The sequence below is a fragment of the Rhinatrema bivittatum genome, chromosome 1 (assembly GCF_901001135.1).
Source record: "Rhinatrema bivittatum chromosome 1, aRhiBiv1.1, whole genome shotgun sequence".
Classification (NCBI taxonomy): Eukaryota; Metazoa; Chordata; class Amphibia; order Gymnophiona; family Rhinatrematidae; genus Rhinatrema; species Rhinatrema bivittatum.
The window spans coordinates 418,866,362-418,888,597 of record NC_042615.1 but is presented as its reverse complement, the minus strand read 5'-3'; the positions used below and the strand labels follow the sequence as shown (position 1 = coordinate 418,888,597).

General features: G+C 41.9%; 1 protein-coding gene across 2 annotated transcripts in view; it reads left to right on the top strand.

The window, feature by feature from the left end:
* The window catches only part of LOC115092255 (myoneurin-like), a 109,522-nt gene that overhangs the window by 68,777 nt on the left and 18,509 nt on the right, over nucleotides 1–22,236 (top strand). The gene's annotated exons all lie outside the window — the stretch shown is intronic.

Sequence of the window (22,236 nt, the reverse complement as noted above, 5' to 3'; positions counted from 1 at the left end):
CTTTTATGTGGCTCAGTTGTACCATGTTGATTGCTAGTTTCACTCCCTGATCTGGTCTGGGAAATTGCAGAAATTATTGTCCAAAGAATTCTTTTTTTTTTTCAACTTAATTTTTATTGACATTTAACAATCCAGAACATAAACATAAGTATATGACAGTGTGTGCCAAAATGACAATAAATAGTACACCAAAACAGTTGCCTCCCCCATCTACAAACTCTGCAGAAAACATCATGGTTGTCACTCGAGGGGTAGTGAGCTCTTTTGCCGCTGCTAAATTTGTTCTTCCTATTTAGAGCGAGCACAAGATAGTCCTTAACAGGCAGTGGCTGACGCACCCCTGGAATAGGTCTTCTGCCTGGCCACAAGACCTACTTCAGGGGTGAGCCCTCAGGTTCTGGCAGCCTGCAGGACTCTCCTATCATGATACAAAGGTGGTGACAGAAGCTAGACAACTGGTTGAGCTGAGCGAGAATAGTCTGAGGGAGAAATGAGAAACAGAGGAACAAGCACCAAGGCAGACAAAGAGAATGGAACAGGGAACCACAGGACACAGGGAGGACATCAGGAACAGGAACAGCAGCAGGAATGCCGGGAATACGCTGGGCAGTTGACACTGCAAAAGAAAGCAGGGGACCTGTTGCGAAGGTATTGGGTAGTAGTTTTGAACCTTCCTTTATACAAGGCAGGAGGTGATGTCATTGGAGCATGTCACAGGAAGGATCGGATAAGGAGCTTAAATGCCGCAGGAAGTTCAGCTATGTTCCTTGGATGTAGCATGATGCCAGCGGTGCTTCAGACCAGAGGTGAGGGACATTTCAGTATCCCCTTCTTAAGCCCCCTCCTTGGGCCCCTAGGCTTGGGTTTGTGGGGAAAGGAGTTGATGAAACCTCTTGGTCAAGAGAGGAGCTTAAAATTTGCCCACTGGTTGCCAGGAGTTCTCGTGCCCATATCCCTTCCAAGAAATCAAATAAAATTTACTCCGCAGTTTGGTGTCCAGAATTTCTTGAACTTCAAATTCCAGGTTGGGATCCTAGGAGAATGCAGTGGGCGCTGGTGGGCGCCTGTGTTTCCACTTAAAAATCACAGGATTTAACAGTGAAACATGACACACCTTGTGGATTCATAAAGTAGCAGGCAACTTCAGTTGGTATGTGACGGGTCCTAACCATTTCAAAATAGGATATGGGCCAATAAAGCAAGGGGTGAACAACAGAAGGAAGTTTCAGTCAAAGATTCTGTGATTTAGCCACACCAAGGTCCCAAGTAAAAGTAGAGGTGTGGGGTGCCAATTTTTTCAGCCTTCTTCTTGTAGGCTTCTGCCAAAGTTCCAGAAGGTTATTTGCTTCTTGGTTGGCTGCTGGTGCCACTGTGGTCACAGATATGAGAAGGGTTTCTGCCATGGACCACAAATAATAGCGATGTCTCTGAAATTTCACAAGTGTGGTTGTTATAACAAAATTCTGCCCAAGGAAATAACTGGGCCCAGTTGTTTTGTTGTTCAGAGATGTAAGCTCGAAGTTAGGCTTGCACAGTCTGATTAGTTCTCTCCATCAGCTTAATAGTTTGGGGGTGATAGTCTGAGGAGAAGTCGAGAGATACATCAAACGTTTTGCAGAGACTCCTCCAAAACTTCGAGTTGAATTGAACCCATCGGTCACTTACAATGTGCTTCAGTAAGCTATACAATCAAAAGATCTCTTTAAAGAAGTGATGTGCTAGGGTAGAGGTTAAAAAAACAAACCGGAAACTGATCCAATATTGCAGTAGCGACCAAGACAAGAGGATCAGTGAACACCAGGAGTTCTTTATTATGCACAAAACATCATAAAAAGCCCGACTCAGGCCGAGTTTTGCTCTTTGAGCTGCTTCAGGGGCTATTGTATGTAATGCCGGTGGTCTGTCTCCATATAGCAGTTCAGTCTCTTTATAAATATTTAAGCAATTGCCACTACCATTAAAATGCCGGTGCAGACACTTCAGTGACTAGTTCCGTTCCATCCCATCCGGACACGAGTTTTGCCGAATTGATACCAGCTTTCAAGTGGTCAAAACCATCAAATTTCCGGCTGTAAATTTTATAAAGAGACTGAACTGCTATATGGAGACAGACCACTGGCATTACATACAATAGCCTGTGAAGCAGCTCAAAGAGCGAAACTCGGCCTGAGTCGGGCTTTTTATGATGTTTTGTGCATAATAAAGAACTCCTGGTGTTCACTGATCCTCTTATCTTGGTCTCTACTAGGGTAGAGGCTGACAGCAGAGCTGGTAGAGGGATAAAATATGCCATTCTGGAAAAGCGATCAACTACAACCCAGATGACTGTGTGTCCTTCTGACATGGGAAGGTCGGTGATGAAATTGGTGGAGATGTGGGTTCAAGGCTTGTTGGGGCCCGGTAGTTGGAGAAGACCCCAAGGGCACTGGTGAGAGAGTTTGTTGTGGGCAAAGTTAGAGTAAGAGTCAACATATGCCCATATATCTTGAGCCATCCGGGGGCTACCAGTATTGGCATGGAGTCAAATCCAAAGTTTTCCAGAATCCCTGATGTCCACCTAGCCTGGAATCATGACCCCACATGAGGAGCTTTCCTCTAAAGCATGTGGGTACTACTGTCTTACTGACCAGAATGGTGAAGAAGGTCGCAGCAAGAATCTTAGCCAGGTCTAGAATGAACCATGGCTCAGTGGCACTATCAGATGGATCAAGCAAGCGGGATAGGGCATCCTCCCTAATACTCTTTCTCAGCAGGACAGAAGACTATATGAAAGTTAAATCTATTGAAAAATAATGACCATCGAGCCTGTCAAGGATTGAATATCTTGGCCTCTTGGAGATAAGGAAGGTTCTTTGATCCATCTTGGTGAATGGATGTTTGGCTCCATCTAAGAGATGTCACTATTCTTCGAGGGTGAGCTTGATGGCCAAAAATTCTCGATCCCCAATGGTTTAGTTCTTTTCTGCCAAAGAGAACTTTATGGAAAAGATCGAACAGAGGCACAGTGTGCCATCTGCAGCTTCCTGGGAGAGAACTACCTCTGCCCCAACAGAGGAGGCATCCACCTTGAGATAGAAGGGTCAGTTTGGGTCAGGATGCTGGAGAATTTATGCAGACTCAAAGGCCTCTTTAACTCTCTCAAAGTCTCGGATGGCATCTTCAGGCCAGTCTTTTGGGGTGGCCTCTTTGCGAGTGAGAGCAGTAGAGGGCACTGTGAGTGAAAAGGAACAAACTAGCAGAAATAATTCAAGAACCAAAGAAGCATTGTAAGCACTTGAGGTCTCTGAAGATATCATTTATGACGTTGTGAAATACAACAGGAGCATTGGCCAATCCAGAGGGTGTAATGAGATATTCGTAATGTCTGTCTCTTGTATTAAACTCAGTCTTCCATTCATCCCGTCTGATTCTGATAAGATTTTAGGCTCCTCGAAGATCCAGTTTATGTAAATCCTGGCGCCCTAGTGTTTGATAAAGTTCTTCATGAGAGGCTTCTAGGAAAAGTAAAAAGTTATGGTATAGGTGGCGATGTCCTTTCGTGGATTTCAAACTGGCTAAAAGACAGGAAACAGAGAGTAGGATTAAATGGACAATTTTCTCAGTGGAAGGGCGTGGGCAGTATATTTATAAATGATCTGGAAAGAAATACTACGAGTGAGGTAGTCAAATTTGCAGATGATACAAAATAGTTCAGAGTAGTTAAATCACAAGCAGATTATGATAAATTGTAGGAAGACCTTGTGAGACTGGAAAATTGGGCATTGAAATGGCAGATGAAATTTAATGTGGATAAGTGCAAGGTGATGCATATAGGGAAAAATAACCCATACTATAGTTACACAATGTTAGGTTCCATATTAGGTGCTACCACCCAAGAAAGAGATCTAGGCATAATAGTGGATAACACATTGAAATCGTCGGTTCAGTGTGCTGCGGCAGTCAGAAAAGCAAACAGAATGTTGGGAATTATTAGGAAGGGAATGGTGAATAAAACGGAAAATGTCATAATGTCTCTGTATCACTCCATGGTGAGACCCCCACCTTGAATACTGTATTCAATTCTGGTCGCCGCATCTCAAAAAAGATATAATTGCGATAGAGAAGGTACAGAGAAGGTACAGAGAAGGGCGACCAAAATGATAAGGGGAATGGAACAGCTCCCCTATGAGGAAAGACTAAAGAGGTTAGGACTTTTCAGCTTGGAGAAGAGACGGTTGAGGTGGGATATGATAGAGGTGTTTAAAATCATGAGAAGTCTAGAACGGGTAGATGTGAATCGGTTATTTAGTCTTTCAGATAATAGAAAGACTAGGGGGCACTCCATGAAGTTAGCATGTGGCACATTTAAAACTAATCGGAGAAAGTTCTTCACTCAACGCACAATTAAATTCTGGAATTTGTTGCCAGAGGACGTGGTTAGTTCAGCTAGTATAGCTGTGTTTAAAAAAGAATTGGATAAGTTCTTGGAGGAGAAGTCCATTACCTGCTATTTATTAAGTTGACTTAGAAAATAGCCATTGCTATTACTAGCAACAGTAACATGAAATAGACTTAGTTTTTGGGAACTTGCCAGGTTCTTATGGCCTGGATTGGCCACTTTTGGAAACAGAATGCTGGGTTTGATGGACCCTTGGTCTGACCCAGTATGGCACGTTCTTATGTTCTTATCAAAGAGTTCCAAAATAAGGGTAATGGATATTTGTTCTTAACAGTGATAGAGTTTAGCCAAGATAATCAAGAACCTCAAAGATCCGTCCTCGGTGACAAAGAAGAAACCTGCTCCTGCAGTTGATGAGGAAAGATGGATAAAACCTCACTCCAGGTTTTCCTTAATGTGCTTGGTAATTGTGGGAATCTCTTGACCAGTTATTTCATCCTTGATTTGTGCGTTCAAGCCTTGCCAAAAGATTGCTGTTAGGCTTTCAGCATTCTAGCAAAGGTCAGGAACTGAATTGCATACTGGCCCATTGTTTATGAGCCCTGATGGAGATGCAGGTGGTCAGCCCACAGTGGAGGAAGAGCAGCCTGATTCCTTGAAAACTCTGAAAGACAGATTGTTAAGCGAGGTGTCATCGTGTTCCCATAGCAGGGAAGCCCAAGCCAAGGCCTATCCCATTAGGAGTGATATAGGCCACTTTTGCCCAGTCTGAAGAGAAACTGGCAGACTTTAAAGACTTGATAGCCTGCAGGACTTCTAATTCCAAGATAGGCGCATCTAGTCTAACCTGATCTCTCTCATTCAGCTTGGGGAAATGTGCTATAACCAAGTATTATCACACCCAATCTTGAGGGGCAGCACCTTGCAAAATATATAATTGGGACTAGAACTCCCGGAAGACCACTATAATCTCCAAGGAGGAAGAAACCAGCTGACCCTTCAGCTTAATAGCTCTGATACTTTCTGACTCTGCGCCCCTTTAACTGCCTCACCAACAAACCTTCAGGTCTATCCCCCTCCTCAAAACATCTCTAATTTCATAAGGTGATCTACTCTCTCATTTAATAAAATATTTCATTGGCTAATGGCTCTACATGATGCTTTAAAACAATCAACATTCCTAGTTGCTTTTTCCACCCTTTCTAACCTGGTCACTTCCACTTCAAGCTCCTCAAGTCTAGACTGTCACTGTTTCTTCTTAAATAATGCAAACAAAATAAGATCGCTACTGTGGAGGAACCATCCGATGACCGTTCTATACTCCACAAGCCAGAACTCTTACCAACATTAAATTAACCAGCATGCATCCTATTCTCACTATTACTACCACCCTATTCTTTATAATCATCAATGCACAATCTATCACGAAAAAATCCGCTGTCATCTATGATCTCCTTGCCTCCGGAGCCTCCACTGTTTATGTATCACCAAAACCAGGTTGAAAGACTATGACACCCCAATTCTTAACCATTGCTGCCCACCCAACTTCTCATATTTTCATAGACTTAGAATAGGATGTAGAGGAAGAGGTCTGGTTGTATTCTTTAAATCCCACCTGAAATTTACTATGGTAGATGTCCTTATCCCTGCCCCACTTGAGTTGCTATATCTAAAATCCAAACATAAACCTTTGTCTGACCTACAGCCCTCCTGGGCTCCTTGCCAAAAACACTCTCCCTTTGTATGAAGCAATCTTTAATCTAAACTTGAATTCAACAGCAACCATAATCCTAGGCAACTTCAATCTCCATCCACCGGCCTCACATATCTCAATTCCCACCAATACTATGTTCGATACCCTTCATTCATGCAGCTGGAAGCAAATCATCTCCTCCCCCACTGACAAGAAAGGCAATTGCTTGGACTTAGTATTTGTTAACCCCTTGGGCTTTCATATAAATGATTTCAACATAAACATATCTGAAATTTCTTGGAGCGACCACATCCTTATCAACTTCGCTCTCAAACCCAAATCTTGCGATCAGATGGAAACAGTTCAACAATCATGAAACGAGGTCATATAGACCCGATGTCTCTTGCATCCAACCTGACTCTAACTGTAGATAACATCTCCTGTAACTACCTGAAGAACTATTAGAACACTGGACTCCACTCTTACATCTACACTTGACAAACTTGCCCCTCTGAAACCACACTCAATGAAAAGAACAAAATCTGCACAATGGTACAACACTACAATCCAAACTTAAAAACGTGAGCTAAGAAAATACGAGAGAAAATGGAGGAAAAACCCATCCCAGACATATAAAACTCTTTACTATCATAAACTGTCATCATATCAAGAGGCCATCCCTGCCGCAAAGAAATCCTACATCTACAAAAAACATAAGCCTCACGGAACAACCTTAGAGAACTATATACCGCTGTAGAGAATATAATCAACCCACCCTCGACATCTTCCATTCTTCCTCCCACCATCCCGGGGATGAGCATTGCTGAGATATTCGCCACTCACTTTACCAACAAAACAGCAACTGTCATTATTACATTCAATAAGTCCACCTCTGGTGAAGCTGACAGTGATCCAGAATTTCAAGGCCCAACCTGGGAACACTTCGAAGACATCACATCATCAGATACCACAAGGATCATCGACAACCTTAAACCTTCGTCCAACCCCTGTAATCTGTGTCATATATCCCTATTCAAGCTGATCAAACTAGATATCACTCCGTTTGTCACTAAATTAATAAACTCATCACTACAACATGGCATCATCCTAGATATCTTACAAGAAGCTTCAGTCCGACTTATAATCAAAAAACCTACAGCGGAACCAACATCACTTTCCAGTTACCGCCCGATATCCACCAAAGGACTAGAAACTGCAGTTCTCTGCCAACTCTACAACTTCATTTTCTCAAATAATATCCTCAACCAATACCAGTTCGCATTCAGGAAGCACCATAGCATTGAATTATTACTGCTGTCTAGCTTTGATATAGTGAGACGCGGATTTGACCATGGCTCCTCTTTCCTCCTATGTCTACTTTATTTATTTATTTATTTGTTGAGTTTTATATACCGTCATTCGGTGCAGCCATCACAACGGTTTACAAGGTTCAAACAGAATACAGATAATTAAACAATGCTGATCGTTGCAAAAATAACAGTGGGAGGAATGACAGGATGGAGGGGAGAGGGAGGGAGGAAAAAGAAAGGATAGTAAAGGTATTGAGATTTATTCATCTTATAGGCAGTCTCTTTGTGTTGTTTCTTATAAGTTCATAGTGGTATGGCACTAGTTGATGTTGGTTGCTGTTTCTTTCTTGCGTGGGTTTGGTTGGTGGTACTGATTATTGTTAGATCGTTGATTTAACTGATTGTCAATGTAGACTTTGTGGAAAAGTAATGTTTTTAGCTCTTTCTTGAAAATTTTGATGTTGGTTTGTGTTCTCAAATCAGGTGGTAGGGAGTTCCATATTTTCGGGCAGGTGATTGAGAATGCTCTATTTCTTGTGGTTGATAGGTGAGCATCTCTGATGGTAGGAATTGTTAGACGAAATGTGTTGTTTGATCGCAGGTTCCTATGGGAATTTTGTGGGGTGATTTTTAGACCTGTTTGTTTTTGATGACCGGTGTGTACTAATTTATGTATAATGGTCATGGTCTTATGTTCAATTCGGGATTTAATAGGAAGCCAGTGTAGTGAAATTAGTATGGGGGTGATGTGATCGTTCTTTTTTTTTCCAGATAGGATTCTGGCTGCTGAGTTCTGTAGAATCTGAAGAGGTTTGATGTTGTTGTATGAAAGGCCAATCAGTGGGAAATTGCAGTAGTCTATGGTTGAGAAAATTAGTAGTTGCAGTACAGTTCTGAAGTCGTACGAGTTTAGGAAAGGTTTTATACATCTTAGGGTTAGAAGTTTGTGATATCCTTTGATTTTGGTTGTTATGTGGTTTTTGTAAGATAGGTTTTTGTCAATGATTACTCCAAGGTTTCTGGTGTGAGTGACAGGGGATATTGGGTTCATTTGATTGTTAGCTGTGAGTTGGAGTGGTGGTGTTGGATTGGGTTTTCTGTCCATGATGATTATTTCAGTTTGTCAATGTTGATTATGAGTTTTAATTTTATTAGGAGTTGTTTGATTGAGTCAAGTAGAATAGATGTTTCTTTGTATGTTTCGTCAATGGAGTTTTTGATGGGAATTAGAAGTTGTATGTCATCTGCATAGAGGAAGTGGGTGATTTGATGATCATTTAGTAACTGGCAAATGGGTAAAAGGTATATGTTGAACAGAGTGGCAGATAACGCTGAGCCTTGTGGAGCTCCAGTATTGAGGTTAATTTTCTTATAGATGTTGTTGTTGATTGAATCAATTCGTTGCATTCTACATGGTCAATCACTCCATCCTACTTTCAAGGCTATGCACCTTCGGAATAACTGGTACAGTGCTGGACTGGTTCATGTCATACTTTAGCAATAGAACACAACAAGTCAAAATTGACTCTTTTACCTCCTCATTGATACCACTGAGCTCTGGATTGCCACAAGGCTCCGCTCTCTCTGCAGCACTATTTAACCTTTACCTAACTGCATTATGCCACACCCTCAATAACCTCGGAGTGCACTATAAAATCTGTGCGGATGATACTCAAGTATTTTTTCCTCTCAAGGAAACATGGGCCCTGAATGAATCTTTCCTTAACAACTGCCTTACAACGATCAAAATGGCTACACAGTTATAAATTTGCGCTCAACACATCTAAAATGAAAATTATCGTGTTATCACGCCATCCAGTCGTCAGTACTCCTAACCATGTCACCTTTGATTCCCATCACCCAGAGTGTACAGAACTTGGGAGTCACCATTCACCCTTGTCTCTCCATGCGTAACCATATAAGAAATATCACCAACTCCTCCTTCTACAAACTGTGCTTGCTACACCATCCTAAGCCCCTCCTCAAATTCTTGGATTTCAGGTCTGTCCTCAAATCCCTTCTATTCTCAGGGATAGATTACTGCAGCTGTGTCCTGACAGGCCTACCTCTATATGCCACCCGTCCCCTACAGATCATATAAAACTCGGCAGCAAGACTCCTCACCAGCATGCACATTTGAGAACACAACTCTCCTATACTAAAATCGCGTCACTGGCTCCATCTCTCTTTCTGAATACAATAAAAGCTGGCTATGATCATCCACTACTCGATCCATAACTTAAACTCCCCATGGCTCTCCTCAACAATAAAAATCCACGCCCCCGTCCGACAGCTCAGATCATCCAACCAGATGCTACTAGATGCTCCACCTAGTAAACTCACACATCTCGAAAATGTGGAACACTTCTTTGGATCAACCTACCAAAGACAATAAGATGCCTCCGAGAAAAACTTTCTTCAAAAAAGCCCTAAACACTTTTCTCTTCAAGAGAGTATTCCCTAACCAAGATGACAATGGACTACCCTCAACTTGTCCCCTCCAGGGGATGCTACCTAATCTTCTACTCCCCTCTCCTGTGAGCCCCCCCCCCCGACACAGCTTGATGCTTGTCCCCCCACCCCCAAGACTTTGCATTGCCTTTCCTCCCTCTCTATTTCTGTATATGTTTTCATATTGTACTCCATTCTGAATGTAGGAAGGGCAGGTAGTAAATGCTTTTAAATAAATAAATGACAGTTTTGTCTGCCTCCCATATCATCCCCACCCCAGTATCCTCAGTATCATTAAACAAAAGATATTCCACCCATTACTGAATAATACTAGCCTTAACCTCATCATCCAATAATAAAGACTCATTTAGCTTCCATCTATGAACCACTCCACCTCTCGAATTACACCTAAGGGAAACGCATATAGGGATATGTTCAGAAATACTAATAGACCCAATAGATCAGGTGCTTAATCTCCAAATGTCTTCTACCCTTAACATCCAGTTATCTATCCGTGAGTAGGATTAATATAGTGGGGAAAAATGGAATATTTCCTCTTCAAGAGTGTAGTTTTTGCCAAATATCAATCATCCCTACAGCTTGCATTTTTCCCTTCACAACTTTTCCAACCCTTTCTCTTGAGCATGTTGCAGCCTTTCCTATGTAGCGCACAATCCTGAATCATATTAAAATCCTCTCTCATTAATAAAAAACCACTCCCTTCAGTACAGAGCAATTCAAAATTCTTAGAGAAAAATGCTTTAGAGGAGTCATTAGGGCCATAAATATTTAATAACATGACTTCTTCCCCATTCAGAATTCCTTGCAGCAGAACATACCTTCCCTCCAGGTCTAATAACTTCTTTCTACAGGAAAAAGTAACAGTTTTCCGTCTTGCCACCCTTCCAAGTAGAAGCATAAAAGTCCTGAACTCAACTTGGTTGTAAATTTTTATGATACTTAGATGTTGGGACCAGTTCTGTTCAATATCTTTGTGAGCGACATTGCGGAAGGGATAAAAGGTAAAATTTGGTCTATTTGTGGATGATATTAAGATCTGCAACAGATCGGACACACCAGAAGGAGTTGAGAGGATGAGATGGAATTTAAGGAAGCTTGAATGGTAGGAAAAGATATGGCGCTGGGATTCAATGCCAAGAAGTGCAGAGTCAAGTATCTGGGTGTGGTAATCCAAAAAAATTGTATATGATGGGGCGTGAAGGGCTGTTGTGCACGGAACAAGAGAAAGACCTTGGGGTGATAGTGTCTAGCGATCTGAAGACGACAAAACAATGTGACAAGGCGATAGCAGATGCCAGAAGAATGCTGGGCTGTATTGAGAGAGGTATAACCAGTAAGGAAAAAGGAGGTGATAATCCCTATGTACATGTCCTTGGTGAGGTGTCACCTGGAGTTCTGTGTTCACTTCTGGAGACCGTACCTCAAAAGGGACAGAGACAGGATGGATGTGATCCAGAGAAGGGCGACCAAAATGGAGGTGGGTCTCCATCAAATGACTTATGAGGAGAGGTGGAAGGTCCTAAATATGTATACCGTGCAGGAGAGATATGATACAGACCTTCAGATACCTGAAAGGTTTTAATGATGCACAATAAATGACAAACCTTTTCCATTGGAAAGAAATCAGTAGATCTAGGGGTTACAAAATGAAACTCCGGGGAGGATGACTCAGAACCAATGTCAGGAAATATTTCTTCACAGAAAGGGTGGTGGATGCCTGGAATGCCCTTCCGGAAGAGGTGGTGAAGACAAGATTTCAAAGGGGCATAGGATAATCACTGTGGATCCCTTAAGGCTAGAGGACGTGAATGAAGAAAAGAGTGCATGGGGGTAACTTGCTGGTGTGGTGGTTAATGCCCTTAACCAATAAGCACTTATGCTGTTGATGCAACTTCATCCTTGCTCTTTGCTTCAAAGGCAGGGGGAAAAGAGGAAAAGGGGAAGTAGATTCAGACAGCAACAACAAGGACATTGAATTGCACAGTCTAGGAAAATGAATAAGCATGGGAGTAACTTGTTAATATGGTGGTTACTATCCTTAACCAATAAGCCTTTATGCTGTTGATGCAACTCCAACATTGATCTCTGCTTCAGTGGCAAAAGGGAACGGGAATTGGACTCAAACACCAACCAATAAGGGCCCTGACTTTGACAGTCTGGGAAACTGATAATTAAAAAAGTGGCTTGTATGGCCAGTAGTTACAACCATAAGCTTGCTGGGCAGACTGGATGGACCATTTGGTCCTTTTCTGCCATCATTTCTATGGCAAATGAGTCTCCTGCAGGAAGATGACCTCTGCGCTCAATCTACATAGAACCTGCATTACCTTTTTACGAACAACAGAATGCGTAAAAAAAAAAAAAAGGGGCAGATTTGGGGAAGATCAGGGGTATTCTGGGACAGGGCCAATATTAACATGCATAAATCTCAATTTTAAAACTAGGGAACACAGCAGGTTGGGCTATTACCTAAGCATATTTACTTCTGCTCTTTTTCAGGTTTAAGTCAGAATAAAACTCGTTATAGCCAAAAACTAACTGGGTGAGAAGTCTTGGTAAACTAGGGGGAGTGCAGGCTGAAGAACAAGAGAGGTTTTGATGAACTAGAGATAGACTGGGAAAACTGGTAGACTAAGTGGTCAAACTGGTTATTTCCTTCATGCGTGCATGTTTTAAAATGTGCTCACTTGCATGTGTAAAAGCCAACAAGTCCTAAGGAAAGATATGCAAATAGGGGTAGATTTTTTTAAAAATACGTGCGCGTGACCATATGCGAGCACTACCCGGTGTGCACGCATGGACGCACAATTTTATAACTTGTGCGCGCCAGTGCACACGTTATAAAATCAGGGGTGGCGTGCATGGGGGGGGGGGGGGCGGTAGAATTTGGTAACTTTTGCATGGCAACGCTTCAGGGCCTTCCCCATTCCTTCCCAGTTCGCTCCAATTAAGGAGCGGACTGGGAAGGAACTTTCCTACCCCCTACCCTAACCTCCTTTCTCCTTCCCCTTTCCTCCCCACCCTCTAAAACCCTTTTTTTTTTTAAAACCTTTTATTTCGCAAGTTACTTCAGGGCCTGGCCTGAAGTAACTTGCATGCTCCGGGACAGCGAGGAATGGCGCTGTCCCGGCCCACCCCGCTCCGCCCTGCCCCTCCCTTTTACAGAAGTCTGGCTCTTGTGCGCGTAACAGGGGTTACGCGCGCGGCTGGGCCTCTTCTAAAAATGCGCACGTAACCCCCGTTTTTTTTTTTTTTACATGCGGGGGGGGATTTAAAATCCAGCCAATAATGTTTTCTCGTGAGTCACTACAAATTAGGAGCATAGATATGCACACTAGGCTTATTTTATATTATATACATGCACTTGCGCAGCTGATTTAAAATTCCAGAGTGAACGTCTAGGTTGTTTTATTTATGAGTTGCTTTGAAGTTGTATTGATTTATGTTAATTTATTTTCTGGATATGTTTTATTTTATTGTACTGCACTGAGATTTTGCCTTAGATTTGTAAACTATAAATGATAAATAAATAAGCTAAATTCCTTGACCACATCCACTGGTGACAAATTTCACAGCTTAATTGTGTGTTGAGTGAAAACATATTCTCTCCAATTTGTTTTAAATCTGCTACCTCCTAATTTCATGCTGTGCCCCCTAGTCCTAGCACTATTTGAAAGTACGATAACCGTTTCCTATTTACCTAGCTGTACTTTGACTGAGATAGTAATTATTGTTTCTTTCATTTTCTTTGGAAGCATCATGCAGTGTCCAGAGTAGTAGTGGACATTTCACCCTGTATGTTTGCTTATATGAGGGGGAGTCAGTTAATAAGATGAATGTAAGCATAGCATAAAAACAGCTGTGATTCATTTTTATTGACTGCCCCTAATATATTGCTATTTATATATTTAAAAACACTAATTATGTTGGGATTTTGTTTGGCTAATTGTTATATTATAACCACATTTTTTAATGCTTTCCAAAATATTGATTGTTAGAATTATGTAAAAGGGATCAATGTCTGTCCATCTGTTTATCTGTAGGCACACTAACTCTCCAAAAAAGGATGACAGTTCATCTTTTTGGACATATAGAAAGCAAATGTTAATATCTTAGACAAGTTTGAAAACAAAAACATTGGGTCAGTATTTTCAGAAACCAAGCACCCAAAAAAGTATTGCTTTCTGTGGGACACGGTTAGAAGTTATTCAAACTATTAGAAAGCTGACCAGCGCCCCCATTCCAAATGCCCCCTTCATCACAGATGAACACAGGCAGAGAGACAAAGACAGGGGAAATAATTGAAACAAATGGCAAACGATAGCATAAAGAGGCGCTTTCACACACATACCATACAGTCACATCACAGACATTCCTACACCCCCCACACACATACCTGCTCCCAAATTCACCCCACAGATCCTCCTACACATACACATTTGTCCCACCTACACATCTGCAGCCATACCCCCAAAAACCCACAACTCTCCTTACACACACAAACCTGCCACATATTGCTCCTCCACAAAAACACAGACAAACCTACCCAAACACACATAGCCACCCCAACACATACCCTGACACATGTACACATGCACTTACATTCCCCATCACATAGGCATTCACACCTTTACTTCTCAGACACCCCTATGCACATAACCCTTCCACATACATCCAATTACACATACAAACTCCTACCCATAAACACTCAAGCTCCCTCACAACCACATTTACTACCTACCAATACACAGCCATATGCCCAAAATAAAGCTCCTCACCCCCCCCCCCCCCACTAAGTCCTCCCACTTACCAACCACACACCACAAACTTACATTTCCCCAGAAACCCCCCAAACACATACATCCAGGTTAAACAAACCACTATACCCCACACATACACAATACCACATCCCCAGGCACATATCTCTGCCCATACACACCCATCTGACCCTACACACATACTCCTCTCATACACTTATACCTTCCATTCTCCCAAATGCATCCCCACCTCAACCCACACCCCTTCTACAAATGTATGTTGGAAAGCATTCCCAAAGTCATGTTAATACAATATAAACTCTAAAATTGTTGCTTTTCCAAATAGGAAAGCTTCAAAATGTCACAAAACACTTTGCTGCAACAAGATTAGGTTTTATATCAGCCTTTTCCAACCAGGATTCCTCAAGAGGTCATTAGGGGTTCCATGAGAGATCATTATTGAAAACAATAAACATTGTTTTTTGACCTTTTTGCACCAGCCTGCCATTCACAAGAAAGCAATGAACATTTTCTGCAGTTTTTAACTTCTTACATGTGTGAACAAGCTTTTTATTTTTTAGCAAGCATCAAGAGTAAGGACAGATATTGTCTCATATCAGTTGAAAATTAAATCCATTTGTGCTTATCTCAGGTTTGATACAAACAAGCACAGGTTTCACATTAAAGAAGTAAATTTCATTCTTTATTTTTAGTATCAAAAATAACACTTTTCATGCATATTATTAGTTTGATGAATCACATTTCTTTCATATGTATATCAATGCGATATACATACATAATAAACATTTTGGAAAAATGACAAAAACATTGTACACTATTAAGAAAAAAAATAGGCCTAGAAAGAGATCAAATTTATGGAGGGGGAGCTAAAGAAAAAGAGTGGGCTAATAAGTTGGCCAAAATAAACATCCACAGAAAAATATTCAAAACAGCATTGACAGTTATTAATGGATTTTTATATCTACAACTTACTGATCACACTAACATACCATGAGCTGTAGTTATAATTTTTATGCAGGGGTTCCCTGAGATCCAAAATTTATTTCAAGGGTTCCTTCACAGTAAAATGGTTGAGAAAGGCTGCTTTAGATGCTGCAAGCCAGAAAATTGCTTGCAGTTTCCAAGGACATATTCATGAAAAATACACATTTTTGTAACACAGACATTTCTACTCACTTGAGTTTTGTAATTTGTGGGATCATATTTATTTTGAAACAGCTTGATGAGTTTTAGCAATTAAGTAGTTGGCTTTATTCCAATCAGTTGGCAGTGTGCTCAGGAGAAGCTCACAAAGGGATTAGCTTGGGTGAAACAGGGCAGGACTGAGGCTTATTAGTAAAGCTGTGTATGGTATTATGCTTATAATGTTCACCAACTAAGAAGTGAATCCTCAGGCTCTGACCTTTGAACTGATTGGGGACATTATACGAATTATAAAGAGGGAGCTGCTAAAAAACATGATGTTGACGCATAACATAATTCAGTGACTACTCTATATAATACTCCTAATTATTTACTATCAGACTAATTTCACAAAGCCAAGACCCTTCCTTACCATAATTTATCTTCTTGTGGTATGACAGGGTGTTGCTTGGGAAATAGTTGTGAAGTTCTTTGTTCAGGCTCATGACTTCAGGTGAGGATGCCAGAGTTTGTCTATTGTAGAAGAGAAAATCTTATTTTCCAGATATCCTCATTAATGACAGAAACATGGATGGTAGGTACAAGAAATATATCAAATATAACCAGTCTAAATAATATACCTGTCAGTGTATTTCCTAAGCTAACTCTAATCACATATTTCCTTGGTCTTTCCCCTTTGATAAGCAGGGCATTTAGCCATGCATAGTGGGTGACGTCATCTGTGATGTCACAAAGGCGGAGCTACTCTCTTAGCTCGAAGAGCTTTGAAGTGCGCATGACCTCGGGTTCCCACGCTCCTCGAGCTTCCTCTCAGTTTTAGTTTTCCACAGTTACACACAAACGTGTGGCTACTCTCGCCCTGACTGAAAATTAAAACTAAAAAAAAAAAAAACAAACTCGACGAACAACAGGAAAGAAGAAAGATGCCAAGAAGCCCAGGTTTTAAATGCTGTACCTGCGGCAAAATTATGTCTGTGACCGATGGGCATAATTATTGCTACTTATGCCTCGGTCCCGACCATGATCAGGTCGCATGCAGGGACTGTGGTAAAATGTCCCCATGGGCCAGAAGACAAAGAAAAGAAAAAATGGAGAGGATGAGGCAAACATATGCCCCCTCTCCGAGGTATGATCGTTCGACCAAGTCTTCCCCGGGTAGGCAAAAGCCCCGATCTGAGGCCCCTCGATGCGCGCACTCGGCCTCAGACGGCCGTACGTCGCATAGTGCGTTGGTGTCCACGCATCATGCGTCGACTGCTCCGCCGACTACGATGCATACGCCAATAAAACTGGTGTCGCGTCCTGCGTCGATGCCTCACATGACGCTACTGATGCATGCGTCGACTCCATTAAAGAAGTCGATTTCTACGACGCATCTCATCAATCTACAACGCAATTACCTCAAAAAACTAAAAAACCTTCTCCCCGGCAACCGGGAAAACCAGTCTCAGCACCAAAAATTCCAAATAAATCAGGGAAATCTCTCTTAAAGACGAAACATACTATAACTCCATCTCAGCCAGGAGATCATCACTCTCCATCAATGTTATCAGATATTGTTATTGAGGACTCTCCAGGTGGCTGGGAATCATCCCCAGATCGAGGTGCTTGTCCTAAATACTCCAAAAAGAGACCAAGATCTCCTCATTCATCAGTCCCTAAGACGCCGTCTAAACGATCAAAGAAATCGACCAGATTACCTGACCATCCATGACGTCAAACAGCTGAAGAGACAATGTCTCAAATAACTATGCTGTTACATACGTTCTTTCATGGTTTACCATCTGATCCTAACATTTTACCACCAGATTCTCAGATTCCTACATCACTGCAGGTTTCTCCTGATCCAACTCATGACCTGCCATCTCTACAACCATCACATTCCCCTCTCTCTTCTGTTCACACGATCTCACCAGATCCTTCTCCGGTATCATCGCCTGGAAGTTCAACAGGTATTCCATCGGATCCCCCACAAGATCTTCCTCAACCAACTTCTCCACCGGAAGATTTAACTTATGCTAAATTCCTAGAAAAATTGGGGTTAGCCTTAAATATAGAAACTCAAAAACTTCCACACCCAAGATCTGAGGTTATGGGGATTCTCCAAATACTGGACGTACCAACTGAACCAACTGCTCTACCTCCTCACCAAATATTGGAGGGTCTTATGGATAAAGCTTGGGATACTCCACACCTTCTTCCATCTATTTCTAAGAAAATAGATTTAAAATACAGAATGCAAAAAACCTCCTATTACTCAAATGTGCAGGTTCCTCACAATTCAATAGTAGTAGAATCGGCAATGAAGAGAGCCAAGAAAAACAGACTATACTCCAATACATCTCCCGGAAAGGACAATGAACTCTTAGACGACTTTGCAAAAAAGATTTACCAAAATTCTATGCTTAATTCTAGAATTGACCATCATCAGTTTTACATTATACAATATTTATTCAATTGTACTCAACAGCTGCAACCCTTGGACAAAGAGCACGGCAAAGAACACAAAGACAACAAAAACCACAACCCTCTCAACAGACCCCAAAGCAGTCTTTTTAAATCATCTTGCCACAACAACAGTTCATGTGGGGGGGAGACTATCCTTATTTTATTTCATTCCCATTGGTCCACAATCACCACAGATCGATGGGTGTTGAGTATAATACTTCAAGGGTACCAGCTACATTTCAGCTCCTTCTCAACTCTTCCACATCTCATTACTTCCAAGACTCCTCAAAATCAAGTCCCTTCTCTCATGACTGAAGTTTCCATTCTCCTTCACCAGAAGGCAATTAAGCCAATTCTTTCTTCTCAAAAGGAGAACAATTTCTACTCCCAATATTTCCTCATTCCCAAAAAGTCAGGAGGCCTACGCCCTATCTTAGATCTTCGAGCTCTAAACAAACACCTCACAAAAGAAAGGTTCAAAATGAGTTCTCTCAAAACCGTACTTCCCTTTCTGCAAGCGAACGACTGGATGTGCTCGCTGGATCTAAAGGATGCGTACACTCACATACCAATCCACAAGGATTTTTGGCGTTTCTTTTGTTTTCAAGTTGCGAATCATCACTATCAATACAAGATACTCCTTTTGGTCTTTCCTCTGCCCCGTGAGTATTCATGAAATGTCTTGCTGTTGTTGTGGCACAATTACACAAACAGGGAATAAACATATTCCCTTACTTGGACGATTGACTTCTGGTATCTCCCAATCCACAACTCCTGAAGCAACAGGTGGCATGCACGCTCCTTTGTCTAGAAAATTTGGGATGGATAGTGAATTATGAAAAATCTCAACTCCATCCCTCACAAACCATTCAATTTATAGGAGCATTGATTCAAACACCAATATTCATAGCTTTTCCACCTCTGGACAGAATCAAAACCTTATAATCCCTTTCTCAGACTCTTTTGCATCGGACAGTAGTTCCAGCTCGACAAATAATGGTACTCTTAGGACATATGGCGGCAGCAATTCATGTAGTCCAAAATACTCGTCTACACATGAGACGTCTCCAGTGGGGTTAAAATCTCAATGGAACCAGCTGACACAGCAAATATCCCACAAAGTACAGGTAACACGCTCCATGAAAAAATACATCAAATGGTGGCTCCGTCCGCCCGTTTTGAATGAAGGAAGTCCTTTGCAGCTTCCTCCTCATCAGATAATATTCACAACGGATGCTTCTATGAAGGGCTGGTGTGCCCATCTCTTACATCTAGACACTCAAGGTCTTTGGTCAGAAACAGAACAAAGTATCCAAATAAATCTGCTGGAACTAAGAGCAATCAAGAACTCTTTGCATTCCAGTCATGGTTACAAGAGAAATCAGTAATGATCCATACCGACAATCAGGTAGCCATGTTCTATATCAACAAACAAGGGGGATCGGGTTCATTGACACTTTGCAAGGAAGCGGTTCAAATATGGGAATGGGCAGAACGCAACAAGATCTTCTTACTGGTGTCCTACCTTCCAGGTCTTGCGAAAACAAGAGCAGACAAACTAAGGAGAGTTTTCCATCCCCACGAATGGTCGCTCAAGCAAATGGAAACAGACAAGATTTTCGCAAACTGGGGCACTCCAGTCACAGACCTCTTTGCATCAGAAAACAATCGGAAGGTGCAAAAGTTTTGTTCTCTTCTTCCCAGCATGCACAGGATGTCACAGGACACTTTCTTGATTTCTTGGGGAAAAGGCCTTCTATATGCATTTCCTCCCATTCCACTAATTTCACGCAAAGTCCAGAAATGTACTGTGGACAAATCAGACCTAATCCTAATAGTGCCAGCGTGGCCAAGACAGCCGTGGTATCCTTATCTACTTCAACTCTCAGTCACTCATCCAATACTCTTACCAAAAGACCCTTTTCTCCTCTCTCAAGACGCAGGGAATCTGATTCACCCCATGCAGTCCTCCCTTCATCTGACAGCATGGAGATTGAACAGCAGTTACTGAGTTCCCTGAACCTTTCTCCAGACATTTTGGACGTCCTCATAGCATCACGAAAGCCTTCTACCAGAAAGAATTGGAATAGATGTTCAAAATGGTGCACCCATCAGAGGCTTGACCCCCTTTCTTGCCCACCCTAGTCACTGTTAACTTATCTCCATCATTTATCCCTTTCAGGCCTGGCAGTAACTTCTATCAGGGTTCACCTTAGTGCTATTGCAGCTTATCATCTCACGAATGAAGGCTGTTCCATCTCTACCCATCCGTTAATTTCCAAGTTCATGAAAGGCTTGCTTCGTCTGCACCTGCCTTTCAAAAAGCCAATAGTGCCATGGGACAGACTCACTCAGACATTCTTCTCAATTATTTGTCTCCTTCAACCCAAACAATCCAGGTCAAGCGGATTGTTTGGGTTGAAGACTTTCCAACTGGCTTACTGCCTGCATCTAATACTGTTATTCTACAGAAGAAATACCTCTTACTGGTCCTGTGAAAGCTCATCAGATTAGAGCCACTGCAGCTTCTATTGCACACATTCAAGGAGTGCCTATCCAGGACATTTGAAGAGCAGCAACCTGGTTGTCTGTTCAATCATTTACATCACACTACTGTCTCAATCAGCAGTCTGCTTCATATTCCTCCTTGGGATCTGCAATTCTAAAAACTTTTTCATAAGTATCGATGGCTGTCCACTTTCCATTGGTTGCAAAAAAAAAAAAAAAAATGTTCAATTTGGAAATATCTGTTTGCAACCTATGTGCTTGGGACTCCCACTATGCATGGCTAAATGCCTTGCTTATCGATGGAAAAAAGCAAGTTTGCTTACCATAAATGATGTTTTCCGAAGATAGCAGGGAATTTAGCCATGCATTCCCACCCACCTCCCTGGACAGCCTTCCATCCTCACAACACCTACACCAGCACTTAGCTTGGAAAACCAACTGAGAGGGAGCTCGAGGAGCGTGGGAACCCGAGGTCATGCGCACTTCAAAGCTCTTCGAGCTAAGAGAGTAGCCCCGCCTTCATGACATCACGGATGACGTCACCCACTATGCATGGCTAAATTCCCTGCTATCTACGGAAAACACCGTTTACGGTAAGCAAACTTGCTTTTCTTAGAAACATATATTGAAACATAGAAATGATGGCAGAAAAGGACCAAATAGTCCATCCAGTCTGCACAGTAAGCTTATGGTAGTATCTGCTGTGCAGTGTAGGTTACCTCATGCTTATCAGTTTCCCAGACCATAAAAGTCAGGGCCTTCGTTGGTTGCTGTTTGAATCCAATTCCCTGTTACCCCTGTGCTTATCAGTTTCCCACACTAGCCCTTGTTGATTGCTGTTAAATCCAATTCCCCGTTATGCCTTGCTGTTGAAGCCGAAAGCAATGTTTGAGTTGCATCAAAGTACCAGTCTTATTGGTTAAGGGTAGTAACTGCCGCATCAGCAAGTTACCCCCATACTTGTTTCCCGGATGGTAAAAGTTGGGGGCCCTTGGTTGCTGAACGAATCCAATTCCCCTTTTCCCCCTGCCATTGAAGCAGAGAGCATTGATGGAGCTGCATCAACAGTATCAAGGCTTGTTAGTTAAGGGTAATAAATGCCGCACCATCAAGTTACTCTGTGCATTCTTTTCTTCATTTCCATCCTTTAGCCTTTAGGAATCCACAGTATTTATCCCATGCCCTTTTGAATTCTTTCACTGTTTTGGTTTTCACCACCTCCTCTGGAAGGGCAATGTAGGCATCCACCACCCTGTCCGTGAAGAAATATTTTCTAATGGTTCTGAGGCATCCTCCTTGGAGTTTCATTTCATGACCCCTAGTTCTACTGATTTCTTTCAAACGGAAAAGGTTTGATGTTTGCATATCATTAAAACCTTTTAGGTATCTGAAGGTCTGTATCATATCATCCCTGTTCCTCCTCTCTTCCAGGGTATACATATTCATATCCTTCAGGCTCTCCTCTTAGGTTTTCTGATACTGAGCCCACACCATTTTGGTAGCCCT